Here is a 12,955-nt window from a genome sequence, read left to right as displayed (position 1 = left end):
TGCCTATGGCAGGATTTCCCAGGAATGTCTAGATATGCCTACAATTCATGGCATTGGTGGAGGAGAAAGAGCAATGGACTGATCTAAGATCCTTAAAAATCTGCCTAGTTATCTGGTATCGGGAGAACATTCCCAGTCTGTTTAGTGAAAGATGTACAATCTTGACTCCATCTCCTCTCATCTTTCTCATTTGCTTATCTTTTTTTATGCAGACCAGGGGTCACTAAGGAATTAGATCCAAGACATTCTTTTAGGCCAAGGACCTTGATGTTCAGGAGCTAAGCGTTTTTATAGTTCCTTGAGGATTCCCAGGGAAGTTCCTTCAGAAGTGTGGAGACTAATAATATAATAATAAGCTAATCTCCAGAAGTGTATGTGTATACAGGGGGGATTTCTCCTAATTGGCAAGGGTCAATGTCCAAATCAACCACAACCATTTTTGTCAGCAAATCTTTTACAGGTCATCAGCTACAGCTCATCTCAGCAGTGGCTTTCGACAGGCCATCAAACATTGGTGATTGGCCAGCAATATCCTAGGGGACAAAGCAAGTTGTGGTTTTAAAGCAAAGGTTCACTTAGGAATGGCAGTAGTGATTTCTAGGGGTGAGTTGATATTGTAAATACAAGACCTTAATACATGTTAATATATGTTTTTAGAATAGGCCTAGCTAATACAGCGTGGCACAATCTTATAAATCAAATGCAATTAATATCAGTACATGCCTAATTAATCATAACTCAATAGCATTAACTAACATAACTAACTCAAACTTCATCCCATTCTCCTTAATTCACTAACAATCACTCATACCCATTAAATCACAATGAACTGAGTAAATACTGATTAAATCAAGTAGGAATATCAAAATCATTTTTACAGTAAGAACTTTCATAACACTAAAGTAATGTAATCTAAAGTAGGAAAGCCTATTGTGTTCTGCTCAGGCTTGGTTGTAGACATTCTTTGGTCTCGATAGCCCAGATCTGGGGGGGTTCTGATAAAAGAGGTATTTCCTGTGTCCAGAGATGAAATGATGGTGAGGTGACAGCTCTGTTGAAAGGGTAGGTAAACAGTGCATCCTAACACCAAAATGAGCTCGGTTCCAAACTGCAGCTCCCATACATGGACAAATGCATGCTGCCTGCTTTGAGAGAAATAAACACGTATACAACCTAATCCTGTTTGTCTTTCTTAGACTGAACTGTGAAAGTTGAGAACCCTCAGGATGCCCCCGAGAAATGGTAGAAGAGTGGGTAGGCACAGCCCTATAGGAAATAGCTTGGCTTTGCCCTGAGAGGGACAATAGCATTTTTGGAGAGGTCACTGAATGGGAAAATGTGTCAAAAATCAATAAAAGTCCCAAGAAAAAAGTAGATGGGGGTATGAAGGCAAGAGAAGGTAAGATGGCCAAAAGAAGGAATGAGTTCCCTACCAGGATAAAGAGGTAGATAAAGAAGATGACAAAGAGTCTCCACACCTGTATGAGGGATTCCCAGCAAGGTAAACTCAGTCAGTTCTGTGTGGTCCTTCATCTTCACAGGACAGTCAGTCCTGCAAGAAGACACCAAACCACAAAATGTGAGTAAAGATGTCAGAGACTGAGGTTGAGTTTGATGAGCAGGACACACCTGCATGTGAGGCCAATAATCTATGGTTTTGGTTAATCCCACATTTTGATTATGTCAAAAGACACCAATAGGCTCGGGAAGCAAACCTGCCCTCTCCCATTAAGAAAGAACACCCTCAGCTCTTTCATCAGCTCACCTTTATCTAGCACATTAGAGTTTACAAAATTTTCTCATGATGACATTTAGCAGTAAGTAGTGCATATTAAGGCTCAGAGAGTCGACATCGCTTTGCTGAGTTCACCCAGATGATTAGAGGCAGAGCTGACACAAACTCAGGGCTTTTACTGACATGTCTAGGGGCCTTTTTCTTTATCCCCTCCCCCCAGTGAATGTAAAAGGAAACATTACCTTGGAAAAATGACATAATATTTAAAAGGAAATAAGTGAATAAGTGGACACTTACACTGGATGTGGAGACAATCATTTTCTCTTAAATGTGACAGGGCGATCTGCACATGACAAATGACTGGAGGTAGCTTTCCTAAAGCTCTCTGATTAGAAACAATAAAGATTTACTTAGTAGCCTCAGCTATAATAGAAGATTATTATATTAGGAACTGCTGGACATATAGTTAATCATTCAATTGTCAAGCATTTACCAAAGACCTACTGTGTACCAGGTATTGTACTAGGTACTAGAAGTAACATTTAGATAAGCCATAGACCCTCCTCTGTAGTTCTTTGCAGTTTAGTAGAGAGATAACACATTAACCCAGACATATATGAAACACAATAGTGCATGAAAGGGGCATTGCACATCTGGAATATATTTGTGTCGTTTGATGGTTGAAGAATTGAGAATGAATGAGATTGCTAAGGGAAAGATTGTAAAGGAAGAAGAAAAATGGGCTAAGGATAGAGAAAAGGGTTAAAGACTGTTGACCATTTACCAAAGTTCAGTTCAAAGAAACAAACAATCAGTTTCCCCCTTAACCCAAGGTTTTTCCAAAGAATAAATAGAATGGGGTTCCCCTTTGTCAAAGGTTTGTTCAAGAACAAACAGAATGGGGTTCACCTTACAAAAGGTTCGACCAAGGAACAAACAGAATCAGGCTGTACATGTGCTATCATGTCTTTATTTATTCTCATTAAGCCAGAGAATCCTGCATTGCATGGGAGTCAGGAAATAATTCTGAACTCAGCAGTAAACAAGCTGAAGGAGAGCTTTCATACACCTAGAGCAATCCCAAGTCGAGATGCCTATGTCACCCAAAATTATACCCTCCATATGTATTAAACATAATATGAGAAAGGAATTTCTTACTAGCAAAGATTGTATATACAATAAGATAATTGTCAAAGTATCAGTTGAAATTATAGATCCAGGATGTCTCTATTTCTTCTATCATTAACATGATATAACATAAGAAACTTAAGAAAAGTCCCGTTATTCAAGATGGTGTCTGTTCAAGGTGCCTTGTTCTTGGTAGTCCTAAACAGAAGAGTGCTCCTGGTCATCTTCAACTGGCCTTGTAGTTGTTGACACAAGAAGGGGCATATTGGGTTCACTCAGAGAGGAAACCATGTCGGTTATTCCAGAGAATGCAAAGCATTATTAAAGGTTAATTTAAGCTCGGAGTAGGCCAAAAATGTCTTTCTCCTGATTGGCCAGTCCAGGTTTTGGGCCTTTCTCAGGTGATGGCGGCGGGCCTCAAAATGTATTATCGGCTCTGAAGGTAAAGAGGAATGATCTCAAGTGTCACAGGAATGAAAAATTCATTTGCAGGTCAATCATGGACAGCTCATATGAAGATTTGAGGGATGCATAATTAAGGAGGGATCTAATAGTGGGGTTATCATGGATCACAAAAGGAATAAATATTTCCTAAGCACCTACTATTTTCCTGGTACTGTACTTGGCTTTTTGTAGGATATCAGTGCTCATGGTACACTGAGAAAGTCTAAGATAAGTGGGGATACATTTTGCTGTATGTTGGGCAGCAACACTGGATGTTTTTTTTTTAATTTAGTTTTTATTTTTAGTTTACAACACTCAGTTCCACATGTTTTTGAGTTCCAAATTTTCTTCCCCTCCATCTCCCCCCAATCCCCCAAGATCCCAAGATGACATGTAATCCCATATAGATTCTGCATATACCTTCACATTAAACTTATTTTCATAATAGTTAAGTTGTAAAGAAATATAACCTATAGAATGAAGCATGAGAAAGAAGAAACAAAACCAAAAAAGAAAAAAAAGAGAGAGAGCAAATAATATGCCTAAATATGCCTAAATCAGACTCTGTAATTCTTTCTGTGGATGTGAATAGCTTTTTCCATCATGAGTCTTTTCGAGATGTCTTAGAACCTTCCATTACTGACAAGAGGCAAGTCTATCAAAATGAGTCATCACAAATACCGTGTGTCTGTAATCGTGTATATTGTTCTCCTGGTTCTGTTCTCCTCACTCAGCATCGGATTACATAAGTCTTTCCAGATTATTATGAAGCCTGTCTGCTCCTCATTTCTTATAGTGCCATAGTATCCCATTATATTCATATACCACAACATTTTTAGCCATTCCCCAATTGATGGGCATCCCCTTGATTTCCAATTCTTTGGCATTACAAAAAGAGCTGCTATAAACATTTTTGTACATACAAGTCCATTTCTCTATGATCTCTTTGAGATACAGTCCTAGAAATGTTATTGCTGCATCAAAGGGCATGCACTTTTTTATAGCCCTTTTGCATAGTTCCAAATTGCTCCCCAGAATGCCTGGATCTGTTCACAACTCCAGCAACAATGTAACAGTGTTCCAATTTTCCCACATCTCCTCCAGCATTTATCATTTTCCTGTTTTGTCATGTTAGCCAATCTTGCAGGTAAGATGTGAGTGTTACCTAAGAGTTGTTTTGATTTGCATTTCTCTAATCAATAGTGATTTAGAGCATTTTTTCAATGTGACTAGGTATCTTTAATTTTTTCCTCTGAAAACTACCTGTTCATATCCTTTGACCATTTATCCATTGGGGAATGACTTATGTTCTTATAAATTTGACTGAGTTCCCTGTATATTTTAGCAATGATGTCTTTATCAGAAACACTTGATATGAAAATATTCCCAATTTTCTGCTTCCCTCCTAATCTTGATTGCATTGGATTTGTTTGTACAAAAAACTTTTTCAATTTAACGTAATCAAAATTATCCATTTTGCATTTCATAGGGCTCTCTATTTCTTGTTTGGTCATAAATTCTTCCCTTCCCCATAAATCTGACGGGCAAACTATTCCTTGATCTCCCAAATTGCTTATAGTATCAGCCAATATATCTAAATCATGAACCCATTTTAACTTTATTTTGGTATGTAGTGTAAGTTATTGGTCTGTGCCCAGTTGTGGCAACAATATTTTCCAGTTTCCCCAGCAGTTTTTGTGGAATAGTGAGTTCTTATCCCAGAAGCTGGACTCTTTGTGTTTATCAAAGAATAGATTACTGTGTCTTGTGTACCTAACCTATTCCACTGATCCACCACTCTTTTTCTTAGCCAGTACCAATTAATTTTGATGATTACTGCTTTATAATACAATTTGATATCTGGTATGGCTAGGCCACCTTCCTTAGCATTTCTTTTCATTAGTTCCCTTGATATTCTGGATCTTTTATCTTTCCAGGTGAATTTTGTTATTATTTTTCTACCACTATAAAATAACTTTTTTGTTAGTTTGATTGGTATGACACTAAATAAGTAAATTATTTTAGGTAAAATTGTCATTTTTATTACATTAACTTGGCCTAACTATGAACAACAGATGTTTTTTCCATTTATTGAGATCTGACTTTATTTGTGTGAAAAGTGTTTTGTAATTGTGTTCACATAGGTCCTGGGTTTGTCTTGGCAGGCAGACTCCCAAATATTTTATAGTATCTACAGTATCTTTAAATGGAATTTCTCTTTCTATCTCTTGCTGTTGGGCTTTGTTAGTAATATATAGGAATGCTGAGGATTTATGTGGGAACACTGGATGTTGGACAGCAATCACTCTCTGAGAGTGTTGTTCTTGCCTGAAATGGAATCTAAAGGAACCCAACAAAGATCCACCCCTGCCTGGGACTATATTCTGGCATGGCCACCATCACCAAAATGATTTCTTTGGACAAGTTTTCAAGTAATTTAAGCAAGAAGTTTAAAGAAGCAGGAATATTTCAGGAGATAAAATCATCATAGGTGGTGATTCAACTAGAATTAAATGACTTAGAAGCTACATGTCTTAGGCACTGATTAGGACAAGCAAACTTATAAGGGGGACTTACAGCTGGGGTCAGGGATCACACTGAAGTAGGTTCAGACTTGTTGTCTGCACATTGGAAGATTTTTTCAATGGTTTTGAGTTTTGAGCATTTGTGTATTTGAGACTCCAGAGAGAGCAATACAAAGGACCAAATAATCAACTCTTGAAATACAGCAGCAGCAGCAGCAGCAGCAGCTTTAATAAAGGCAGACTTGGCAGATGTGCTTTAAATAGGACTTCCTGGACTATGGGTCTTTCTTACCCAAGCAGAGTCAACTTGTAAGCAGAGATTCTCTGTAGCTTAGGAGGATTTCAGTATAGTCTTTTCTCCTCTCCCTCTATATTCCTTCTCATGGTGATCTCATCAGCTCCCATGGATTTAATTGCTATCTCTCTGCTGATTATACTCAAGTCCACCCAGCCTTTCCTCAAACTTCTTTGCTGACCTCCAATCTCATTTCTGCAACTTGCCTTTCAGACATTTTGAACTCTATGTACAGTAGACATCTTAACCTAAACATATGCAAAACCAAACTCATAATCTTTCCTCTCCCCTGCCCCCCACCTTCCATATTACTGTAGAGGGCAACACCATCCTCCCATTCCCTCAGGCTCAAAATCTAGGGGTCCTCCTCAACTCCCCATTATCTCACACTTCCCTATAGAAGCTGTGGCCAAGGTTTATCAATCTTACTCTTGCAATGTCTCAAAAAGATGCCTCCTGTTGTCTGACACTGTGACTACTCTGATGCAGATCCTCATCACTTTACTCTCCTTCCTTGGGCTCATTTTCACAATGAACTCCCATCTGTAACTCTATATGCATGATCCACCAGCTTTGAGAGAAATAAATATATAAATGCAGCCTAATTTTGTTTGTCTTTCATAGAGTGAACTCTGTAATGGTTGACAGCATATATGTGTAAATAAGTATGTAGGCATATATATATATATACATACACACACACACATATATATATATACATACACACACACACACACGCATATATATATATAAACATGGACTCTTCTATCCACTGGTATTGGCCTCCTAGTTATTGAAGGAAGAAGAAGTTCTCATCTCTCAGCTCTGGACCTTCTCCCTGGCTCTCCCTCATGCCTCAAATGCTCTCCCTCCTCTGTTCCACCTATGGACCTCCTTAGTCTTCTTTAAGTCAAAACTAAAATCTTTCTTTTACTGGAAGTCTTCCTCTTCCCTACTTTGTTCCAGTGCTTTCCCTCTGTTGATTATTGTCCATTCACCCTAGATATAGCTTGCTTTGTATATATTTATTTGCATGATGTCTCACCCATTAGACTGTATGATCCTTGAGGGTAGGGACTCTCTTTTTGCCTCTTTTTGCATCTCTTAAGTATCCCAGCCCATAGCACAGTGTATGGTACACATTAGTCACTTAATAAAATTTTATTTATTTGTTAATTCCTTTGTGCAATACATTATGACAGTGAGAGATTTTTAAAAAAAAATGACAAAAGTCAATGTACCTGACCTAAAGGTACTTATGATCAAATAGTGGAGATAGGACATATGCATAGAGAACTACCTGTAACAACAATGCTACTTGCTGCTTTACTGTGCCTGGGTAAGGCCAATAACACCAGCACACAGGAGGGCTACTAGCACAGGTTCTTTGATCTGCTTTTCTAAGGAAAGCAATGTAAAGGAGTTAACAATCTCACTTTAAACGTGCATATATCTTTTACTGAGTTCAGGGGGGAAAGCCAGCATCCTGACCTTCAGAGAAAACACAAAGAGAAATTACAAGCAGAAATTATATAAACAGAGCAAGTAAACACAAATAAACAGACAGGCTTTCAGCTGCCTGACCAAAGCCATACATATATAGTTACCAGAAAGAGAAGCACCAATATCAGGGTTTTCAAAGGGGGGTGCTCCTTAATGTGTACCCAGTGTCTCCACACCAACACTCTTCCAAAGAGGGTGCTCTAAACAAAATGCTAACCTCAGAGTACATATACACTTCTTCAGAGTGCTTCACACTTCTCAAGGGCTTCACACCTCTAAAGGGTTTCACACCTCTTACAACCTAACTAGCAAAAGGGTGTGGGCCTTCCTACAAAGAAAGGCAAGACTCAATCACAGGCATTTGATTGCCTTAGTGCTGAGAAGAACTTCAAAACAATAGACAACAAAAAGTCCCACTTTGCTTGCCCTTACACTACCATAAACAGTAAAGTGAGATAAGGGTATGAGATAGCAATAAGATGCCTGGCTCTGGAGCCAGAGGATCTGGTTTGAAATCTGTAAAAAAAAAAAAAATGTGAAAATTGTGAAAATAGAATGGTTGATGACCTTACTAACCTCCTTGATCTGGTTGACCTTCCTTACTATCCAGAGGAAGGTGAACGGACCTGAGATTCAGAATTGTCTAATCAGGGGGCAAACTGAGCACCCATCAAGCAGGATATACCTGCGGTACTTGTAGTATTTGCTAAATCATGAATTTCCACCAAAAGGACAATTACTCAGAAACTGAACAGTGTGAGAAATCTTCCCTGGGATTTACCCAGACCAAGACCTAACCAGACAGAGGAAGAAACTCTAGTTTGGGCTAATTGGTGTATTCCCTCTCATTGTGTTTGCTCAGATAGTTCTAGAATAATGTTGATTCTCCCTATTGTTAAGACAGGTGTTATGGAAATTGATGTCTCTTTGTTTAGGTTTTAGGTGACCAAAGTCATGTACTCTAAGACCTTCCTTTTAATATAGCTCACCTCCCAGTGTGTCAACCAATTAGAAATTGATTGGCACCCCTTGAGAACACCTACTTTTCAAAAGATATCTAAACTATATACTCCAAATCCCAGAATGAACTCAGCCTTTTGACTGCAGCTCCACATGTATATGATTGTCCCCTTGAGAGAAATTAATGTGCAGAGTACCTAACTTTATTTGTCTTTCTTAGACTAATCTCTGAGAATGGTTGATAAATCCTACTTCTGATACCTAAGAATTTTTTATCTTGGGCAAGTTTCTTAACCTGAGTTTCAATTTTCTCATTTGTAAAATGAGAGGGCCATTCTTTTTTTTTGAGTTTCAATTTTCTCATTTGTAAAATGAGAGGGCCATTCTTTTTTTCTAAGATGGACTGAGATCATTTTCAACTCTAGATTTGTGATCATATTAAACAAAGAAAGCTTTATGAAAGCTCATTGAAAGGAACCTCCAGGATTGGGAAGCTAAGAAGGCTTTTTGGAGGAGATGGCTTCTGATCTAAGACTAGAAAAATGGATAGAACTTTCGCAGAGGTAAGGAAGGACATTGAGGTGGAAAAGATAGTGAAAATAAATCATGGAGGCTTCTTAATTTGTGCAACAAAAGGTATAAGATTTCTTTCAGCATTATCTTACTGACAATGTGAAAAATTATAATCTTGGAGACTCAGAGCTCCAAACCCCAATCCCTTACCCCCAGTCCCCTTCTCCAAAATTCTTCAGAAGAACATTACTGATAATGAGATTGCACTGGAAGCTACCCAGGTTTGGGTGCAGACAGATTTTTCTTCCTAGATAGCCAAAGGTTGGGAGTAGTCTGGTATTGTTGAGGGGTGCTCTGAAAGAAGAGCCATTTCCTCTGTTGGGAGGTGGAGTGATAGCAGCCCTAATTGAAAAGGTATGTAAATTGGGCAACCTAACTGCTAAACTGAGACAGTTCTGGATGGTATCTCCCATGCAATACATGTCAATAGCTTGAGAGAAATAAAAGCTTAATTTTGTATGTTTTTCTTAGAACATCTCTGTGGAAGACTGACATTTATGTGGTGCCATGACTCAGATTTGGACTGGGATTTGGAGACTGGACTGTTCCCCCTGACAGCACTGGGACCAGCACCCATAGGATTCTTTTCTTTTAAAGTCTCAGCCTTGAGTCTTATCCCCAAATCCTTGTTCTTTATGTATCAGACTTCCTGAATTAGGTTGCAGTCTGCTTTTCTCTCCAGGCAGTTCTGGGGCAGAGACCTCAAGACAGGTCTCCTGTGAAAGGATATCCTTTATAATTTGGCTATGATTCAGTCAGAGTAAATTGGCATGTGATAAATTATATTGTAATATGAATTGGTTGCATTTAGAAGGATGTGGAACTAAATGATAACTGGATTTTGACCAGTCTAATTCTAAATTAATTTATCTTTTTTTAAAAAAGCCTAAAATGCCAACAAGAAAACTAGATTTATGCACACTCTAACTAGTCATTCTATCCATGTCTCTGTGTCTCTGTGACTGTCATATTTCATGTTCATGCTGAAAAATTTAAAATGCAGGTAGAAAAACTTTTTTTTCTTTTTAAAATATGTTTTATTTCATCAAATACTTCCCAATTATAATTCAAAATTTTAACATTCTTTTTTTAACATTTTGAGTTCTAAATTCTCTTCCTCCATCCCATCCCTTCACCCCCTTAACCACCCTTTGAGAAGGCAAGCAAAATGATATTGATTATACACATGTAGCCATGTAAACTGTATTACCATATTAGTCATGTTTCAAAAGAAAATACACACACAACAAGAAAAAATAAGGAATATAAACTCTACACTCAGAATTCATCATCCTCTCTGGAGGTAGATAGGATTTTCCAACATGTGTCCTTTGGAATTGTTTTGGCACATTGTCTTGATCAGAATAGCTAAGTCTTTCATAGTTGATCATCCTTAAAATATTGCTGTTATTATGTACAATGTAGTAAAAATTTCTAATGTCTGTAATTAGAAAGAACATGGGAAAAAACTCCCACCTTAGGCTTTTAGTGGGAGATCAAGACATTTTAGGGGGGCTCCCAATACGGACCAAACTGGGTGTAACAGTAATGTTATTAGCATCTGCTGTGGAGGTGTAAGACCAACAACAAGACCAACAACACCAGCACACAGGAGGACTGCTGGCACAGGTTCTTTGATCTACTTTTCTAAGGAAGGCAACTTTGAGGGGATAACAATCTCACTTTAATGAAACATACATATATCATTCACTTAGCTCAGGGGAAAAAGTCAGCAGCCTGAACTTCAGAGAAAACAGAAACAAAAATTACAAGCAGAAATTATACAAACAGCAAATAAAACAAATCAGCAGACAGGGCTTCTGTCTGTCCATAGCAATACATAGGTAGTTACCAGATTCAGAAGCACCAACAACTGGGTTTTCAAAGCTGGGTGGAGGGAGCTCCTTAACAGCTACCCAGAGTGTCATCTGGCCAAATCACATGGACATTCTTCCATTGAGTGACTCCCCGCAAAGCAAAATGCTAACCTCAGAGTATGTATACACTTTTTCTCCAGGGTAAGCCCACAAAGGGCATCACAACCATATGACTCAAACTTCAGTAACTTAGGCTTTCTTCTGACATAAGCAGGTCTTCAAAAGACTCTTGATTCAGTCTAAGACTCCTGATTCAAACAAAGGCAAGCCTCAATCAAAGGCAATTGATTACATAGCGCTGAGAAGCACTCCCAAAGAAAAAAGAGCAAAATGTCCCACTTTGCTTGCCATTACATTGAGATAGAAGAATAAAGTTAGATAATAAGTAATGGAATTATAAAGCAGGATGAGACTCTTCCAGAAGTTAGTTTGGAGGTGGAGTCAGTTAGTTTATGCTGATAAGATTTAAACCAAGGTGTGTTTAAAACTGCCAGAATAGGTTTTTAGACTTTTAAGACATTTTAATCAAGGCTTTATATCATAGCCTTAAATGTGACTTTAGGATTTCAGTGATTTGTTTAAAATCCATTACAAAATGCATCATACAACCTGTTTGTGATGGGTTTTGAGAGAAATACACCTCTGTTGATTTGTAAATTGTTAGGCATTAATTCCCTCCAGATTCTAACAGGTGCAGAGAAGCAGGACAAAATTGTCATGAGTATAATTTTTAATTTGGAATTTAAAGGAAAATGAAGGTAGTCTGAGTAATGGGTTTGAAAAATTAGGAAAGAGAAATAAAGTCTTAAGTTGCTAGAAACATAGTCAGTCCAGGAATAAACAATACTCTTTGGAAAGCCAGGAAGGTTTTAATTATATTTTACATTTATTCTTTCTGAATAGAGTACAGGAGAGTACAAGGACTCAGACAAATGCCAGTCCTTTTATTGACTCCCAATTCCAATCTCCTGCCTGGCTCTTCATTGGCCAGATACAACCCCCAGAATTGCCCACTTTATACCTGCTTCAGACAGCTCATTAAGCATGCTCACAAGCCTCTAACCTTTCACCTGAAACCAGAAGCAGAAACCAGAAGTCTGGTTTCTGCTAGATCACGGCTCTGATTAGAACCAGTCACATGACCTACAGTCCGCTGAAGCTGGTGGAGGGGGGAGGAGTGCTTTCAATCCTGTGGAAACAAAACTCCTTCCATTCATTTCCCACAATTTCCCTCTCTTTTCTTTTATTCAAATTTTGTTTCCACATCTTTTATACTCCTTTATTCTCTTTCTCATATGAATTCTTGCCCTTCACAATCACCCCTTTAAGTAAATATGGGAAGGGGGAAAGGTTGATTGACCCATGGACAAATCAAAGTGGCGCAGTCCCCTTTATAAATACAGATACAGAAACCCAAAAGAAAATTATAATGCAATTGTCCCTTTGAGATTCAGAAGTCTCTTCTGATACCACTGTCTGGCAGGGAACATCATCTGATGAAGTCCTCTGTTCCTTGATATTTGTTCCAGCCATCTCCAGCACAGCATCTCAGCATCTTCTTCTTCTTGTCTTCTTGTAGGAACCAGCTTTCTGTCTACTCTCCTACAAAAGTGACCTTAGCACAATTTTAAGTTACCATTCTTACAAAACCAAAATTGGAAACTTGGCCAATTATCATGTTTAATAGAATCATATTAGAACCTAATTTCTTACACTTTATATTAATCTACTATTAATTCTCCTGCCAGAAGGATGAAATTTCACTAAGGAATTAATAGCAGACTCCAGTACATACACAAATACATTAAGAAATCAATTTTTAGCACACTACACATTAAATCATAAACTTCTAGTCATTCCATGTTTCTTTTAAGGCATTTACAGAATAAATCACAAGCCATTCTTCTTTTAACAT

Source organism: Trichosurus vulpecula, chromosome 2 (genome assembly GCF_011100635.1).
Source record: "Trichosurus vulpecula isolate mTriVul1 chromosome 2, mTriVul1.pri, whole genome shotgun sequence".
Classification (NCBI taxonomy): Eukaryota; Metazoa; Chordata; class Mammalia; order Diprotodontia; family Phalangeridae; genus Trichosurus; species Trichosurus vulpecula.
The sequence above is the reverse complement of the archived record's forward strand: the minus strand, read 5'-3'. Positions refer to the sequence as shown.